This window comes from Pimephales promelas, chromosome 6 (assembly GCF_988280905.1).
Source record: "Pimephales promelas chromosome 6, fPimPro1.hap1.1, whole genome shotgun sequence".
Classification (NCBI taxonomy): Eukaryota; Metazoa; Chordata; class Actinopteri; order Cypriniformes; family Leuciscidae; genus Pimephales; species Pimephales promelas.
The window spans coordinates 17,317,072-17,336,997 of NC_142774.1; the positions used below are offsets into that span (position 1 = coordinate 17,317,072).

The 19,926-nt window shown below is 39.2% G+C and overlaps 1 protein-coding gene and 1 pseudogene across 2 annotated transcripts in view; one reads left to right on the forward strand and one right to left on the reverse strand.

Annotated features, from left to right (window-relative positions):
• nlgn4xa (neuroligin 4 X-linked a) overlaps window positions 1–19,926 on the reverse strand; it is a 161,102-nt gene that overhangs the window by 4,270 nt on the left and 136,906 nt on the right. The gene's annotated exons all lie outside the window — the stretch shown is intronic.
• Window positions 736–18,175, forward strand: LOC148978521 (uncharacterized; annotated as a pseudogene).

Here is a 19,926-nt window from a genome sequence, read left to right on the forward strand (position 1 = left end):
TTTTCCGTCTGGTGTTATTTACTAAAAAAGCTTGTAAAACATCAACCCTTTGGTGTACAGGCAATTGACACAGCTCTTTTTTTTTCAGGACAAATTGAAATTTCAGCATATTTGTGTTGCATTGATGTCACCTGAATGTAAAATAAGTTATGGGACCATAAAGACAAATGAAAGAATAAATCAGAAATTGAATCACTCAAATATTTGTTGAAATCACACACAAATAAATAAAAGCTAAGCAAATTTCCTCTGGAAAATAGTTTGTTTATGTCTTTGGAGTCCTGGAGCACAGGAATAAACATTATAACTTGTACAGAACAAAAACTATTGACATTTTTCCAAAGAAGTCCAGGCGTTTGGGGCCTCATGATATTCACTGATGCCTCAAAACAGTTCCTATCAGCAATCACACAGAGGGCCACATCACAGGCTTTGCATTTCTATTTTATTTATTCTTTTATTTATTATATTCTTTTTATTCTTTTATAATACATTTATACTACTATAATACTTTTTTACAGTAAATAAATAAATGGCACTTCAGCTGGGTCTATCCTGGTAAACTAGTTCCTCATCTGTCAAAAAGCTATGTTCTCCTGAAAATCCTTCATCCTGTTTCAGTTTTTTTAACACATAAAAGCTGGGATAAATACAACCAAAAGAACATTTAAAACTGAATCCAAAAGTTAAACAAATTGCCTGTAATTGGTCAAAAAACATCACGTGATATCCAGAATGTCCGCTAGCGACCTGCAGCAACGCCAAGGCGTGCACGTTGCATATCGCAACTCGCCCGCCATCTCCTCCTCTGGAGTTAAAAGCATCTGGGGTCACTTCGAGCCATGTATGTCCCAGGGGTGCTCAACCGTGTGGCCGACGAGATATCACAAGCTGTGCTTCCGGGAAAATGGTGACTCCACCCCCAGGTGGTTCAGCTGATCTGGAGAGACTTCGGGGAGGCTCAGAAAGTGCCCTGAAGTGGAACCTGTTCATCGAGTGGTGTTCTTCTCGCCAGGAGGGCCCCGAAGATGTTTGATATTTTCGGTCGAAGAATCATGCCTAGAGTTCGAGCTGGGGGACAACCATGTGGTATTAATACCCCGGCCTGGCTATGTGCCCAAGGTTCCTACCACTCCCTTCAAAGACCAGGTAGTGAACCTGCAAGTGCTGGCCTTGGAGGAGGCAGACCCAGCCCTGGCTTTACTCTGTCCCATTCATGCTCTGCGTATGTACTTGGACAGAACTCAAAGCATCAGGACCTCAGACCAGCTCTTTGTCTGTTACGGAGGCCAGCAGAAGGGAAAGGCTGTCTCCAAGCAGAGGATGGCGCACTGGATAATGGATGCCATCGTCTTGGCTTACCAAGCTCAAGGCGTGCCCTGCCCGCTCAGGTTGCATGCACACTACACGAGAGGTGTTGCATCCTCCTGGGTGCTTGCTCATGGTGCCTCGTTAACAGGTATCTGTAGAGCTGTGGGCTGGGCGACACCCAACACGTTCGCTAGATACTATAGCCTACGTCTAGAGCCCGTGTCCTCCCGTGTTTTCAACCTAAATAGGTAGAAGCACTGAGAGGCCCGGCTCTGTCAGCTTACTGCACCCTACTGTGCAACCTTATTACTCCAGAGTGAAAAACCTGTCGAGTCTCCTCCAAAAACCCCTCGGCCCGGACATGGCGGAGCGTCTGGTGCTAGGCCCTTGTCCGCTGAATCCTTGAGAACCGGATCTGGGCTAGGTTCCATATGTGTGACCCTACGGGGATCCCATATGTGTATATTCCATGGCTGCTCCTAAGACGGAAGCCTGTGTCTTTCCCTTGGCCTAAATCACCTATTGTTCAAATGCAGTACAGCCTCCAGGTTAGTCCATATGTATTTTCCACATAACTCTTTAAAGGAAGTGGCTTCAGCAACATTCCCCTCCCTCAGAAAGGCCACGCTTTCCCGGTGTTATCCAAGGTCTCACACTGTATGGGTTATAGAGGAACAACAGTGTCAAACACTACGTGTGTATTCCTCCTCCTATCGTCCTTCCAGGCAAGAAGGTGCAGAGACTTGCATGGGGCACTGGATGGGGTGCAGCGACTGTGGCGCTTTGGTAGTACTTTTATTAACCCAAATTGGTAGGTTTGGGATTGGGTGCAAAATATATAAAAGTATTAATCTTTATAAAATGATTACTTTTACAAATGCATACAAATAATTAAATGTGTCTTAATCTACCACATAAGGAATACCATGCACATAAAAAAAATGAAATTAAAGGCATACCCTATGCGTTAAAAAAATTAAGTCAAGGGGTTCTAACCAAGTCTCCATATGTGAGTTGGGATTGAGAAAGTGCTCTCATCAGAGAGGAGATGTCATGTAAGGAGATGGGCAAATAAATACATGATATAAATTATACATACAACCCCCATTTCCAGAAAAGTTTTTGAATTTTTTTTAAATGCAATACAATCAAGAATCTGTGATTTGTTAATTCTCTTTAACCTTGGTTTAACTGACACATGTAAAAACAAAAAACATTTTCAAAGTTTCCACTGATCAATTTAAGTGTATTTTGTAAATAGAAACAAATTTAAATGTTGATGGCAGCAACACAAAATTTAGGACAGAGGCAAAACAAAAGTGAAAAGCTTATAGAATATATGAGTCAAACTCTTTTGAAACAGTACACAATAAGTATTTGAATTGGTAATAAGGGAGCATATTGTGATTGAGTGTAAAAGGAGCATCTCAGTCTTTGCAAGCTAAGATGGGACATGACTCATCGCTTTGTGCTAAATATCATAAGAGAAGTGTCAAACAATTCAAAAATCACATTTCTTAATGCAATATTGCAAAGAATTGATGTTTTTCACCTTCCACCATACATAATATTGTAAACAAAATTCAGGGAATCTAGAGAAATATCGGTACATGTAGGGCAAAGCAGGAGACCTGTTGAATATGCATGACTGTTGAGCCCTCAGATGGCATTGCATGATAAACTGTCATGCTACTCTGTTAAATACAGCCACATGGGTCCTTGCCACTTCAGTCTGCTGCTGCATCAAGAATTGCAACATGAAACTCTGTTATGCAAAAAGAAAGCTATACGTCAGTTCTATACAGGGATGCCAGCGAGTTCTCTTGTCTTGAGCTTATCTCAGATGCTCCAAAACCTCAGATGATCCAAAACATCTGACTGTGCTGCAGTCAGATGAGTCCACATTTCTGCTTGTTTTGAGTTCTTAGTCCCAAAGATGAAAAGGACCGTCAAGATTTGCATCAGTGACGGCTACAAAAGCAAACATCTGCCAAGGTATAGAGTACATCAGTGCAAATGTCATGGGTGACTTGCAAATGTGTGAAGATACTACTGATTTGTTGGCATATATTGGGATTTTAAAGAGACATTTAATGGCATCAATATGACTTCAAGGTGATATTCTGCACATGCTAAAACTGAGTGGTTTCTAGACACTGAACACCATAGAGTAGGGTGACTACCCGTCCCGTTTGCGTTGTACTGCACAACATTTTCACCCTTTGTCCTGCACGTCGCATATTGCGAAAATGTCCAGCATTTTCATCAGTCTGTTGGTTTTTAATTATCATATTAAGAAAACGTGCATGTGCTTTTTTGCCTTTTTAAGAAAGCATTTTATTTATTTTTTTACGGTGTAGTTGTGCACCTATATTTAACAGTGCTTCGTCAGAAGTACAAATACAAAAGCCATTTAAAAAAAAAATCATATCCAATGGTTGAAAAGAAAGGAGTAAACACGGTCACTAGTAGGTTGTGACAGCTGTCAATCAAAATGATGTGTTCCTGACAGAAAACTAATGGATAATTCGGTAAATTAAAATTGTATTGTGCTCTCTGGTGCTGGAGGAAAACAGAATTTATCAACTTGTTGCCTGCTGTGGTTGTTTTAATTCACATCCTTTCTAAAAATATGAAAGTTTTTGTTTTAATATATAGAATGTCAATTAACTAATTTCATGTTGTTTTATATTTTATTTGTTCATTATTTATTTTGTTGGATTTAAGTTGGACTTAAAATAAAATAGACGAAACAATAGTTATCTGCATGATGTCTGCTGCCTTTGGGCTCAGTAATGTTGAATTTAAATGACATAAAAAAAACCAAATAAAAACATGTTACATTGTGATGTAATGGTGTTATCTGGAAGGGACTAAAAAACAAAGTATTTGTATCAGCTGAAATGCAGAATACATATGTTTTATTAAGATATACATTATATAACAGTTTCAGGTTATGTTTTAGTTTTGTCAACATGTCCCACATTGCCCCACACAAACGTATTATCATCCCACATTTGGTTTGTTTGATGGTGGTCACCCTACCATAGAGTGGTGCTTGATTACCTGCCTGCAGTCTCTTAAAGGAGAACTTTGGTGCAAAATCAACATTTGGTCTAATAAAACATTGGTACCTAGTCAACCGTTCTCTGAGATTTGTTTTCATAATAATCGAATGTAAAGAGTTTTAACCTTTTCACACGTACGATCACACCGGTGTGATCAGTCTTGGCTGGTCCCTGGAGCGTACGATCACACCGGTGTGATTAGAACGTTCAGTGCATCACGTCAGCAACTACTAAATTCAAACTTGCTCTCGCGCATTTGCTTGCGTTCAGCCAGAGACAGACGCACGCAGTGCTGTCATATATCACAACTATTGAGTGTTTTCAACCACATAATGTTTATTTTAGGTTTCAGACATTTAAATGCACATATGTACTAGCAAAACAATGATTTTGAGTTTGTAAAATACACACAGATGTCTATGGAAGCGGCAATAATAATCCTTTCAATTATAATAAGACGACATGTTTTATTCATATCAGATACACATTGTGTAAATAGCTTAACATTTGACCCTATTCTTCTCCCAGTTCTCCAGCCACTTACTATCATGTATTTCGTGAGAAGTGGAGGAATTGACGTTAAAAATCCAACAGATCCGATTCTCTGAACTGAAAAAGAAACTAAAATGGTGCCGCCCATTGTGCATACAGCTCAAATAACGCAATCGTTATATGGATGTCTAAACAACAAAACCCATCCACTTGCACATATTTGACAATCGGAATATCAGTGTTTCATGATATAGCTAATACATTTTTGAATATTTTTAATAAAAAAGGAAAAATGACACTGCAGATCCTCATTCATACAGCGATGTGTTGTGGTTGTGCTGTGTCATGTGACAAGCAATGACGTGTCACCATGGAAACATTAAAGTGGCAAGTTCTAAATAACGGTCGCCTTGAAAAACTCCCGCTGGGGGGTCAGTAAGAATATTTCAAACTTACGTGTGAAAGGGTTAAAAACTGTTTAAAAACTCTAAAAACCGTTTAGCTTATTACGCTAGTATATGGGGGCATATTAATAGAGAAATCGCTAGTTAATAACACGGTAACACTTTATTTGAAGGGGTGTGCATTAGACTGACATGGCACTGTCATAAACATGACATAACACCAGTCATGAACATGAAGGAGTCTTTATGAATGTTTATGAGTGTTGTCATTAAGTGTCATTCTGTAAATTATGACACTTTTAATGCAAAGTTGACATTGTTTAAAATGTCTTTGTTATGACAACTTGACATTAACAAAGACAAAAATGTCTTGATTATGACAACATGACATTAACCAAGACAGAAATGTCTTTGTTATGACAACTTGACATCAACCAAGAAATCATAACCTGTCAACCTGGCATCTTTATCATCAGTCCAACGTGTTCCACTTTACTTGAGGTAAGGGGAAATATTAATGACACAGTTGTTGAAGCATTTAACAGTGTAATAACCCTTAATGACATCTTTTATAACTAGTACAATGTGTTCCACTTTACTTGAGGAAAAGTAAAATATTCATGTGACAGTTATAATGATGTCATGACAACCAAAGTTAAAACCAACCATAACATGTTGCAGACTGATCTCATGAAATAGCCAATTCGTATTTCCATTTTCCGCGCTGAAGGAATACAAATTTATTAAATGTTTCATAAAGGTTTAACAGTATTTTCAACTGAAAAATGTATACAGTGTTTACCATTTTGAGACCAATAAGATTAAGCCAAGCATTCCAGGTGTCACACATTAGCTTTTGTCTTTATGCGCTTCCTGGCCATAAAGTTCAAGATTCAGCTTTGCTTTTGTAATGGTAAAAGTGTGACCACGCTGGTCAGACTGATTAGATTAGCGTCTCTGGTAATCTGCTGAATCATTTACATTTGCTTTGTTTCAAGAGACTCCTCCTCAATTTAACTCCTCCAGATTAGCATCTCAAGGCACAGAAAACTGCAATGCTGATGAACTGAGGTGCCTGTTGAATCATATACATTTACTTTTGTTTCAGTTTCTCCCCCCTCAATGTAAACTCCTCCCCTCTAAATGTATACATTTTAAGGGAATGTTTTCCCTTAGTTAGACTATCCTTGAAATGACTACAGCGACGCAATAAAAAAACTTCTGCGTGAAAGATACCTCAAGAGTCTCCTGGTCTGTTGTGTGGAAGAATAAAAACTTCATTACAGATGGTGCCATGACCCGGATAGAGAAATCTTACCTGAATCAAGAACTGCAACAAAAGATTTCAACAGAGAAATCTTACCTGAGTTCCAGAAAAAGATCAACAAAGTGGACTGAGTTCCAGAACAAGAACAAAATTAACTTTTTTTGACTGAGTTCCAGACTGAAAATTTACTTTAGAGATGAAAATTTGAACCTCTGTACAAACAGGGAAGTATTAGCATAAAGTGCTAGTAATATTGTGGATTGCTCTGTCAAAGAAGGTTTACAACAGTTGATCTGTGTAAACAAGTGTAGCCTCTGTTGATCAGAGAAAGTTAGTTGTTTTGTGTGATAACAAAGAAACTCATAAAATGGTTAGGAAAAAATGCTAGGTTGGTTCCTACAACTGAGAAAAGTGGCCTTGCCACTCCATTGTGGTCAGATAGAGAATTTAAGTCATTGTTAGGAGAGCACATGGACTCCATAGTGACTCAGTCAGTCAGATTGAATTTGACAAAGAAATTTGGCATTCACCCAGAAAAAGTATGGTCTGTAGATGAGTGTAAAAAAGTGCTAGGAGCAAGTATTCGCAAGAACAATGTGAAAGCCATTATCTGTTGTCACAGAGAATTTAGCTTATCCGTTGCACAAGAACAAGCTAGGTGTATTGTTAAATGAACAGAACAAACAATTGCAGACTCATTGTCCTGTTTCAAGACAAAGGTGGGCCATAACCAGGCCTCAACCAAATGTAACTCTGAAGACCAACAGTCAGATGAAACTTATCCTGACTTACAATCATTGTTTGAAAGAGATGTAGACATGAAGGTATGTGCTGCTAGAAAAAGATTGCAGGGAATTGAACAGTCAGAAAGTGTTCCTTCCAGTGCTTCTGTTGTTCAAATCCAAACTGTTGCTACAACGCTTGGACCTAGAGACATAGAAAGATTGTCACAGAGTTTACCGCCAGCACGCACACAGTTCACTGAATTTAGTAGAGCATTGGTCAGCAAAATGCGTCTCTATGACATGTCGTTGACAGAAGTCACACAGTTAATGTCTCAAATTCTAACTAAATCTGAATTCAACAGTTTTGAGTCTGCTGTTACTTCTGAACTGCAACATGCCAGAAAAGATGAATTGAGAGAAGGTGTTTTGAAAATCCTAAAGAATATCCTACGACCCAAGATAGATTGGTCTAGAATTACTAACTGTGTACAAAAGAAAGAAGAAACTGTGAATGAATATACTGAGAGATTTTGTCAGTCAGCTGTAACGTACAGTGGAATAGTGGATGATTCTGAAAGTGTACTCAATGACAAAGGACCGCTGGTCGGCATCTGGTCAGATGGCCTTATAGCTGACTACAGAAGAGCGTTGCCATTTTTGGATCTGACTTGGTCTCACAGAACTCTTAGAAGTAACCTGGACAGGTTAACTGCTTGGGAAAGAGATTTTGATGTTAAGGCAAGAGTACAAATTGCAGCAGCCTCTTTTAAGGTCAGCACAGAGAACCCACAGAAACGTAAATGTCCTAAGAGAGAGGGCAGGTGTTATAACTGTGGTCAGCCGGGACATTGGAGCAGAGAGTGTAGAAAAAGCAGAAAGAACTTTTGAGAAGTCAACCTTTTTGGCCAACTTTTTCTCAGCTTTCTTGCTACTCTGAAGCAGCCATTCTCCACGCCAGTAAACTTGGGCAGCTTGTTGACGTGTTAACCATTTGGACTGTGAGTGCTTAATTTCCCCAGTAACTTACAACAGAGATAAAAGACTTATGTTTGTTTAACGGAACAAAAGGAAAGTGACTGTCTCAGCTTTTCCTTTGGGGGACTGCTTTAAGTAAACTCACAGCCTTAAATGTTATTCTACAGCACAGGCCTTTCATCAATAATAGTGTTAGGTCAGACTGTAAATGCCACCATGCAGTGTCCGCAATAATGAATGAAGCAAAAGTCAATATTGTCACCTTTTCCCATTGGGGAAATTGGTTTAACTACCCTCACCCATTCTCACGTATGATGTCTACAACGACTGATGTTTTGTTAGAGGATGAAGGAAAAATAACTCATGATTGGGTTACGCAGATCAAAGTACACATGTCACAGGACAGGTCAAGCCATTAGAGCCTAAGTGGCATGTGCCCCATCAAGTAATGTTGATTACAGCAGCTGCAGTATTGTGTCAAGGAAAAAAAACATGGACTCATGTGTCACACTGTAAGGTTGTTTCCGCCACCGACAGGGGTAGGATAGGACACGAACAAGTGAGGAACCCAAGGGAAGAACCGAAATGCCATATGCGTCGGGGGTCACCCCTTGGGCGAAGATTCCCTCATAGGCTTTCCCCATCCATTTAGTCCATCCTCACCTCACTGTTTCTTTAGGTGTCAAGAATTAAGAAATAGGGAAAGAGGGAACAAAAGCAGACTCAGTGTTTACTCAGCAGGATACAACCCTTGTCTTTGAAGAAATACTGCTCTCCTGTCTTTTGTCTCCTTCTGTGCAGATACCACTTGATGGCAATCCCGAGACCCATACGCACAGACGTCTTCACCTGCGTATGAAGACACCACTTCCAGAAAACAACGAGACCCACTGCCGAGCCAACTATCACCAAATAAAGAAGAAGAAAAAAAACACAACGCAGAGAAAAGACTTACGGATCCTTCAGTCATCCATCAACATTGTCAAGACTGTAGTAACCACCAGGAAATCGCACAAAGTGAAGACTCCACAATCCTCGTTTTTGCTGGAAACCTTGCAGGCCACAGCCGAAGATGGCTGCATTGACTCACTTCTGCACAAACATGATGGTTAAACAGTCTTGATCTTTCAGCAAAAATTACACCAGATGTAACTGAAGTTTAATTCTTCCGTAAGAGCTTCACGGACCCTAATTGCATGTTTGTTTTCTGTGTCAGCATGTAATTACAGAAAAAGCAAACACAGAACATGAGTATGTGCCTGTAACTAGCACAAGTTACATGAATGAACTTTCTTAAGTGTTTAAATTTGTACATAATGTGAGAGTTATTTATACTCTCAAAAGGGGGGACTGAAGGAATACAAATTTATTAAATGTTTCAAAAAGGTTTAACAGTATTTTCAACTGAAAAATGTATGCAGTGTTTACCATTTTGAGACCAATAAGATTAAGCCAAGCATTCCAGGTGTCACACATTAGCTTTTGTCTTTATGCGCTTCCTGGCCATTAAGTTCAAGATTCAGCTTTGCTTTTGTAATGGTAAAAGTGTGACCACGCTGGTCAGACTGATTAGATTAGCGTCTCTGGTAATCTGCTGAAACATTTACATTTGCTTTGTTTCAAGAGACTCCTCCTCAATTTAACTCCTCCAGATTAGCATCTCAAGGCACAGAAAACTGCTATGCTGATGAACTGAGGTGCCTGTTGAATCATATACATTTACTTTTGTTTCAGTTTCTCCCCCCTCAATGTAAACTCCTCCCCTCTAAATGTATAAATTGTAAGGGAATGTTTTCCCTTAGTTAGACTATCTTTGAGATGACTACAGCGACGCAATAAAGAACTTCTGCGTGAAAGATACCTCAAGAGTCTCCTGGTCTGTTGCGTAGTAGAATAAAAACTTCACTACAGCGCACTATCAACACGCATAATCACTTTTCAGCGCGTTTATGAGCGCCGTTGACTTAACGTTATAACTGTATATATAAATATATGACTTACCTCAACCCCGTCCCTAAACCTACCCATCACTGGGGTTGGCATTTATGAGTCTTCCCCTACCATCCTAGGAAAAAAAAAATATCACTCCCCAGATGTAGATCTACATTTTGCTTCATTTCGCTCGGACATTTGACGGCGTGTACAGACACGCGGAAAACTGGCGTGACATTAATGGTGTAGACATACACGCATACACGCGGATACACGCGGATAGCTCAAAATGCATAGAGTTAACACGCCACTTGACTCGAAAGTGGCGTGTATGTTTATGCAAAAGCCATGATGTCATGTTGCCATATGACAGGGTAATGTAATGTTAACACAAAGCAAAATAACTTCTTTAAAGGACAAGTTCGGTATTTTACAATTAAAGCCCTGTTTTAACACTAGAACGGCCACAACGGTCATTTTGACCGTTTTGAATTTTATATCTATAATAACTTTGTTGAAAAAAATAATAAAATCCTGCTGGTACCTGACTTTTCCTAAAATTGTCTGTATTTTCATTTAAAATGCTTTTCATATAAATTAAGTTACGTAAACGTAAGGCAAAACAAAAAAAATGAACATATTTACCTATTTCGGCCATAGACGGTCATATTGACCGCACTGAATTTTGCGGTATTTTTTTGTTAAATATCCCGCGGTTGATCGTGTTCTCTCTCAACTGTCAACAGAATGGTCCGTCCGGTCACCTCTGTAGCGGTGTTTGCTATATAATAATTTCTACATTAGTTGTTGATCAGAAATAAGCAAATAAAACCGGACTACAGTTATCTATAATTCGGATGCAGGGGAACAATCGGAGGTGGAAAGTGACAGCGACGTTTCCTGGGTGCAAGTTAACATTTCCTCCTCATCAGAGAGTGATTCAGAGTCAGAGTCCACATCAAGCAAAAAGAGACGGCTGCTATCATCAGACACGGCGGATCCAGATGTTCTGCCCTGTCCTGCGCTGTTTGTTTTGCTGCATGGGCTGTTCACTAGTTCTGCGAGTCCTATTATTATAGCCTTGACCGCGTCGCAAATCGTCACTATCTAACATTTTCGTCATAGTTTAAAGTCATTCAAACCTAGTTTTTATTTAGTTATCGTCTCGTTTTCGTCTTTGAAAAAATGTGGTTGACAAAAATAATTACGAAAATTATTCATCAACACTGTTTTGAATCTAACGGTCAAAATGACCGTTTGTGGCCGTTCTAGTAGTTTTGGAATTCTGGCACTTCTAGTGTTAAGATTGTCCCTGATGAAATAGAATAGTTAAGATTGTTTTTTAGACAAATGCTCCTGTCACGAGAATTTTTGGATTCTGTGTTAGCAACCCCCCACCTTTATAATGAAAGCATAGGTGCACTCGAACAATCATTCATTAAAACGCATAAAACGTTAGTTTACAAAGACGTGAAACTCACCGAGTGGTCTGGGGTGTTCACTGATATGCTCACACAAAAATCGCTGCAAAAGATGCTTTCCAACAGGTTTTATCGTAGTTTTTGCCCGACTTCATTGTCTTCCTGTTTTCGGTCGAAGTCCACAGTAGTAAATTGTCGAGTTCACGTGCGTGATCATTGGTAACTAGATAACTAAGGATCGCGCACGTAAAATCGACAATCGACTACTGTGGACTTTGGACAAAAACAGGAAGAAAATGGACTTGGACAAAAACTACGATAAAACCTGTTGGAAAGCATATTTGGCAGCAATTTTTGTGTGAGCATATCAGTGAACATCCCAGACCACTCGTTGAGTTTCACGTCACTTCGCAGTTTAGCCAATCACAACACACCAGCCCAAACTAACCAATCTGAGCCCACTGTATGTTTCTGAGTGGTTTCATAGAATCAGGAAGTCAACCGGTCGTTCAAGGGACAGAGGAGAGCGCGGCTTACAATAAAGGTGAAATTTAGGAAAAATAAGACTTACATGAAAAAAACACGAATACATGTTAGATTATACCCCATAAACACAATCATGCAAAGAAAAAAAGCAGTCAACCCCCCCTTTAAGTCTATGTTGTTCCTACAATTCATGTTTGTGTTTATTCTACTTAGATCACATATAAATCATGTAATTGTTATTAGCTATAACTATTGTGATTGTTTATAACTATTGTGTGTGAATGAAAGAGTATCGTGCTTCCTATCAGATCATATGCTCTTAATTCAGAAGATGACTTGATTGAAATCTGTGTAAAATGTTTTATAATATTATAATAATCTATAATGTTTAAACTGTGGTCTCTTGTTTCTCTAATAGTGCTGGAAACCAAGCAAGATCACAGATAAGTAGGAAATAGATCCACCTCCTAAATTATGCCATTGTCTCATTGGTCAGAATTTCTCTGGGAGGCTGGACAAACTTTTGAGTTAATGACCCGGACAATGGTTCGAGGTGGGCTTCTCTCTAAAACAGCAAGTGAGCTAGTTTGCGCGCTTCCCTAAAACATCATGGTTGCGGTCGTCTAGAAGCCATGACAACACCGGACAGACCAGTAACAATGTAGACCAGCAGACCATTCAAACCAAATCAAGATCAGGGTTGAAACAGCTCATTCAAGCCATCTAACTCATCTTACTTTCTCTTCTTTCCTTTGTATTCTTTTTCGTAAAAGTCTCGTTTCAAAGTTAAGTTTGCTGCAAAGTTTCGTTTAAACGTTTCTGCCAACACAACACGTGATTGGCCGCTCAAGAGATACAGGCAAGCAACGGACCCGGGAAACCCCTTCTCAAGAAACACCGGGAATCCCCAAAGCCACGCAAGAACTTGCAAGTAACACTTCTGACTCTTAGCTGAACTGGTGCATTAATGTAAATTGAATAACCTGCCTAAGAAACGAAGGTTTAAATTAATGATTGATGGTTCATTCTACGTTATGTCTTGTAAGTGCATATAGCAACTTTCTTTCTCATTCTCATTCCAACTCACTCTTTCTCTCTCTTCCTTTCCGCGACTCGTATGAATGTATGTGTGTGTGTGTGTGTGTGTGTGTGATTGTGTTAGACATTAGTTGTATGTGTTTAGAATAACTAATAAAGTCTTGTCTATATTTGAAAGATACTTGTCTTGTGTTGTGCTTGCACATTTAATGTCTTGAACTGTTCAACTTGTTACCTTGCTAATACATAGTGTTTCACTATAGATTGGATATTTATATCCGTTGCAAAGGTTATAATTACGGGCCGTTCAAATGAACGCTGATCGAGTCATTTACTCAGCCGCATAGTGATTCGGTTAAGATTGATTATAAATCAATGAATAATTCCTTTTGAGCTAAATTGGCCTTCTGGCCCCCTTAAATACATTTTATGTATATTATTAAATGTGTATTCGTAACAAGAAGATACTTTATAAACACAGTCCACTACATGTATACAGGCAGGAGCCATCTTTGGAAAACAGTCTCAATATGATGAACCACGAATGACGTGCTAAGTGAGCTGAACTGTATGAAGTTAAGCGAACTTCTGAACTGTATGAACGGCGTTCATGGTTTGACTTTTCGAGACTGTTTTCCAAAGATGGCTCCTGCCTGTATACACGAATTGGACTGTGGATCTTCTTATTAAACAGTCTGTACACTTACAAAGTTCTCAATGCTTCGTTTTGCATGCAGTGACCCTCATTATCAGGGGCGGGTCCACGTGGTGGCCAGGGGGGGCACCCCACCCCAGGCGACCCCCCTATAAGATGTCTTGTGATTGGTTCATTTTACGGCCAATCAGTTTATAGACTCTACGGAAGTTTGTGATTCAAAGAAGTGCAGCGCCAGAGAAACAACGGTCGTTGCGGATTATCAAGTGTGGGAAGTCAAGACACCAAACAAAGAGCTGATAAGTAACCTTTATGAATGGTTTAATATGTTTATATGGTTTTCTCAGATCAATGTGGTTTTTACCCTGTCAGGCTCTGCTCGCGTTGATCGTGGCTGATTTCAATCCAATGTTCAGTCTAGGGATGGGCATGATTAATCGACAATCGATTATTGATCATTAAGAATTTCGTCGATCACGTTAATTTGTTATCGATTATGGATTATCATATTACTAATGCTACTACGTTGCGTAGTGTGAGTGGAAAGTGAACGTGTTCCCCGGGCTGGTCATGTTAGCGCGGAGGTACCTGTGCATCCCGGCAACGTCAGTCCCCTCATCAGAGCGGTGTTTTCAGCGGCTGGACTGAAGCATTTGTTTACACTCGACACGTCCGCAAGCACACACAGTCTGCAGAGACTCGCGCTCACGCGCTGAAGTGCCAGGCGAAAGTTTAAACAAGGCTTGAGGGTCACCATACAGGTTGCGGTCGCGTCTGACCCCAGATCACGTCATCAACATGCTTTCTCAACAAAAATCAGTAGACTGGAGCAGAAGTTGTATGCAAGTTATTTTTTATGAAGCTTAAAGTAGCCCATAGAAAGTAGCCTAGCCTAATTGATTGTCAGGTAGGCTAATCTCTCTCACCCTTTCTCGACTCCAATCAATAGGATTTACGTAATATACTGTAGAATTTAGCTTTTTTTTTGGTCACTGGTGGCCACCCCATTTGGAGGCAGTGCCCCAGCATGCCCCCCCCCCCCCCCCACTAAAAATGCTCTAGACACGCCCCTGCTCATTATATTACTGTGTTAGTGTGGGGCTATTTTGGTTACAGAAGAAGATACAATGATTATGTAAATAGAGTTTATATACAAAATCCAATGCTCTATTATGAAGATGCTAGGAGGTGAAGGGGTAGAGGTGGGTATAAATTCATGGCATTCATTGAAACTGGAGGGCATTCGTTGAATGACCTTAAATGCTGTAGGTGATTCATTCACCCCATCATTTTGTTTTTAAATGTTGTAACAGTTTACAACAGTTCTAACTGGACATGTGGACAACCAACAGTTCTGATATTTAGTACATTACTGTGATGATTCACTGTGTATCACTCCTTTTGTCTGTGTTTGCAGCATTCCAAACAAGCTGTCAGTCTGTGTTGCTTGGCGACATTGAAAATGTTACATACTGCACAGCCACATGCATCACAGCCAAGCTGATATTCAATAAAACATTGCTTTGATTATTTAATTATTGCCTGAAGTATACTCCCTTCACATGCTTATATTCAAATTGATCACATTATAGCCAATGGTAATTCCTTTTGAATACAAAAGCCTTTTCCATGGTTAAATCCACTGTATCCTTAGACAGCATCAGGGAATGTTATGCTTCATTTCCAGTGGGTATACTTCTGTAATGCCTGAAATCCATATTGATTTTCACTTTCATTAACAGATTTGACTCTCCCAGCCAGAAATTGGCAAACGGTGTGATACCACGATGCAGAAATACATTTACTTAAAGATCCACTTAATGGTGTGTGCAAAATATAACGGGGAATCTCCACATTTTCGTTTATGCTTCCTGGAACTAATATCTGTGTAGAGCCATTATCATCATTTGTAATGTAATGCACATTATTGACAATATTTCATTGCTTGTAAAGCAAACTGCTATGTTAACCAGTAACAAAAAACAACTGAATTGCAGAAGCATTCAGGCTGGAAGTGGCAAATAAAGAGTCATTTACATCACCTCTTATATCTTATTACACCTCTAAAACACTCAGTGAAAGTATTCTGCCTCCAGCAGGAGACAGACCTCTTCTAAGATTTTACTGTCAATGATGGGCTATTATTTCAACCCAAATAGTTGGTTGAGGGTAAGTCTTTGGGTTATGTTTTTCCAGTGTTGGGTATGTTTTTTGTTACCCAGCCGGGTGAAGGCGAGCATACACTGTGCGATTTTCGTCCGATTTTGAGCCGAATTCTGACTCGTGCGACTCTTTTTCGTGTCGGACCGATTTTCAGCTTTGTCGTGCGTCGTTTGTCGTGCAGTGTTCGTGCAGTGTACAGGGAGAAACGAGGGGCGATTAGCCTCTCACGATCGACAATCGGATGGTCGGATGAATTTCTGGCATGTCAGAAATTTTGGTCGCTCCTCGTGACTATATCACACAGTTCAAGCAAAGCTACAAACCGATTGCCCTAAACTCAGTGTTTTTTCCCTCACTGCGCCTGCGCGAAAACAGAAGTTTAACCATTTCATCTGCAGAAAAAATTAAATAAAATAAAAACGAAAAGAGGGAGATCTTTAAGTTCTGTACTTCAAACTAGCTACAAATTACTGTTGCTTACCTCCAGTTCGTGTTGCAAAATGGATAATATTACCCACGTCTTCCAAGCCACCTGCGATGTCACACCTTATTAATTTGTCAAACAATGTTTTTGAAATAAACCTGTTTTTAATTTTCATTGATGAGTAATTATGGCAATGTTTGGACATAATATAGACTGTTAATAGTTATTTTATATGCCTATAATTCATTGTAATCGACCTAAATGTTTTAGATAATTTTTAATTAGGAGTAAGATTATGTAATATTTTATTATCCTCACGTTGGTTATGTGCTGTGAAAATATTGCGTGGCAAATTAATTATAATAGCGGATCAATTTAATAATAAAATTAGCCTATAGGCCTCCCCTAATAATAACTATTCAATAATACTAATAATAATTAAATTAATTAATTTGAAAATGCTATTATCTTGATATTGATAGCAGATGCTTATTTTGACAATATCTCTGGATACATACATGTATATAGGCACAATCCAGGGGGTTATCGCAGATATTACACGTATAGTGTGAGCAGTGAAGTCGCAGTTCGACGATCGGACCGTACAGTGTGAGCACATAAATCCTGAACTTTGGCTTTGCATCGCATGCGATTTACTTGTTGAGTGTGAGTAGGAGTGAGAGGGACAGTACCAGAGACAGCAGCAGAGACACCCAGAGCATCAGAGACACCCAGAGCAGCAGAGACACCCAGAGCAGCAGTGAGAGGGACAGTAGCAGAGACACCCAGAGCAGCAGAGACACCCAGAGCAGCGGTGAGAGGGGCCGTAGCAGAGACACCCAGGGCCAGGGCAGCAGAGACACCAGAAGTAGGGTTACAGCAGAGACCAGAGCAAGGGAAGAGTCGGAAAATGGTTAGCACTCCATCATCATGGAAGTCAGTATGCAGAAAAAGGCTTTATCAAGAGGATAAAGAACCAGCCAAACAGATAAAAAACATTTAAGGACTGCACCGTGTCCTGTAAATTTAACTGTGCCAGGAAAATCACTTATGGTGAGAGGGAGAGGTGTTTTGAAGGGTACTACAGGCTGAATCAGGACAGGAAATATGACTACATTATGATGACAACTGAGTGCCATGTCAAAGAGAGACAACGTGGTGGTGGTGGCGACTCGCGTCGTACACACTCATTCAGATATTTACATGATATAGGAGAGGGTCAGAATGTCAGAGTATGCAAGCCTTTTTATCTAGGTACTCTTTTAATAATTCAGAAATCAGTGTATAATGTACACCAAAAGAAATGCCAGAATAGCATACCAAAGTCATATGCACAAGGAAGGTATCCTAAAAACCGCATAGATGAGGACAAAAAAGAGAAGGTGCTGGAGCACATTAGGTCTTTCCCTGTCGTCGAGTCACACTACTGTCGTGCCCGCACCCAAAAGCAATATCTGGAGCCAACTCTAAATGTGGCCAAGATGTATGATCTCTATAAAATCAAATGTGGTGTACATGAAACACCAGTGAAAATGTCTAACTATAGATTTATATTTAACACAGAGTTTAATCTTGGTTTTCATGTCCCCAAATCAGACAGGTGTGATGAATGTGAGGTACATGAAGCAGCGCAAAAACAGGGGTTGTTACACCAGCACCAAGAGCATGAACACAATAAACATGTTTATGAAAAAAATGCCATCCGTCAAGAGCGCCAAACGGATGGAGATGATAAACAGCAGCTTACGGTCTGTTTTGATTTAGAAAATGTCATCACATGTCCACGAGCAGAGGTTAGTTAATTTTTTGTATAAAAGGAAGATGAATCTATATAATATGACTGCCCACAGCTCACTTACTAAGAAAGGGTATTGTGCTGTGTGGACGGAGGCCATGTCAGGTAGAGGAGGGAATGAAATGGCAAGTGCCATAGTCAAAATCCTTGAAAGAGTTGTTCAAGACCATCCTGAGGTAACTGAGTTAGTCACATGGAGTGACAGCTGTGTGCCACAAAATAGAAATTCCATGATGTCTTTTGCAATCATTGAGTTCTTGTCAAGAAATACCAAAATCCAAAAGATCACAATGAAATATTCTACGCCTGGCCACTCGGCGGTCCAAGAAGTAGACAACATGCATAGCAACATCGAAAAGGCAATGGCAAGCTCAGAGTTTTACAGCCCACTGTCGTTCTTGCGTGTCCTTCTGAGAGCGAACAGAACTAATCCTTACACTGTCATCCAGATGAAAGACACAGATTTCAAAGACTTTCAGTCATGTTCAAAACTTTTCCAGTTCAAGTAGGTACCATTCGCTTCAGTGGCCCAAATAACATTTTCTCAAAATCTGTTCAGTGTGAAGTACAGTACCTCCCATGCTCAGCCTCCTATACAGGTGGATATTAGGGGCTCAAATGTCAAAACTAGGGCTAACATGCCAACGTATCTCTTGCTGCCCAAGCCAAAGTTGCTCACCAAAAAAAGCACAATTGCAGTGGCAAAGAAGTCAGACCTTTTATCCATGTTCAAGTACATGCCTGCCGTTGACAAAGCATACTACGAGGCAATATTTAGAAAGTAAAAATCTAGATAGAAGGTTGGAAAGAGTCATGACAACATAAATTACATAACATGAAATACATCATACATAACAAAACAGACATACAGAATAATAATAAATAAATAATACTAGTGTCTCATAGTTTTATACTAGGTTATAAAATAAATGAACAATGTGTTTTTAAAACTTTTTTTTACTGATGTTTAGTAACAGTGTGTGTGTGTGTGTGTGGGGGGGTTAACTTGTTTTTAAATGTTTCAGAGTGGTGGAAAGGGATGAAAACATAACTTTCAAGATGTTACAATATTGTGTGTGTTAATCTACTAAATTAAATGTTTTTAATGTAAGATGTTTCCTAAATGCTTTTACAGTACAGAGGAGTGGGGTGTAGTATTGTGTAATAATTCCATGTCCATGTTCTTTGAAAATAAAAATACTTTTTTTTTCTTACAAATTTGCTTGGCTTTGATACTATACTATTATATTGTAGTATATGAAAAGTTCAGATGCAAAAGCCTCTAAGTGCCATTTGAAATTTTCTTCTAGAATGATAATTTTTTATCAAGCTTGTATATTTAAGTTCAATGATTTCACTTAAATGGCAATGATAATTATCTATTAATTGTTATTTAAGTGAAATTACTGAACTTAAATATACAAGTATGATAAAAAATCATCATTAAAGAAGAAAATTTCAAATGGCATTTAGAGGCTTTTGCATCTGAACTCTTCATATACTATAAGCTGTGTGTTTGTATTATAAATATATAAATTGATTAAAATCAATGGTTATATACATTTATTCTTTGAAATGTGGGGTTTTATTTGTAAAAGTGGAGATAGAACCTTATAATTCCAAACAGAATCAGAGCTCTCAGACTTAAAAGGTTCTATCTCCATTTGGGTCATCTTAAAAAATCCCATTTTCAAATGTGCCAGGATTTTGATATTTTATTCTCAAAGTACCTGTAGGGTGATGGTCTTGTTGAGCTATAATAGAAGATTA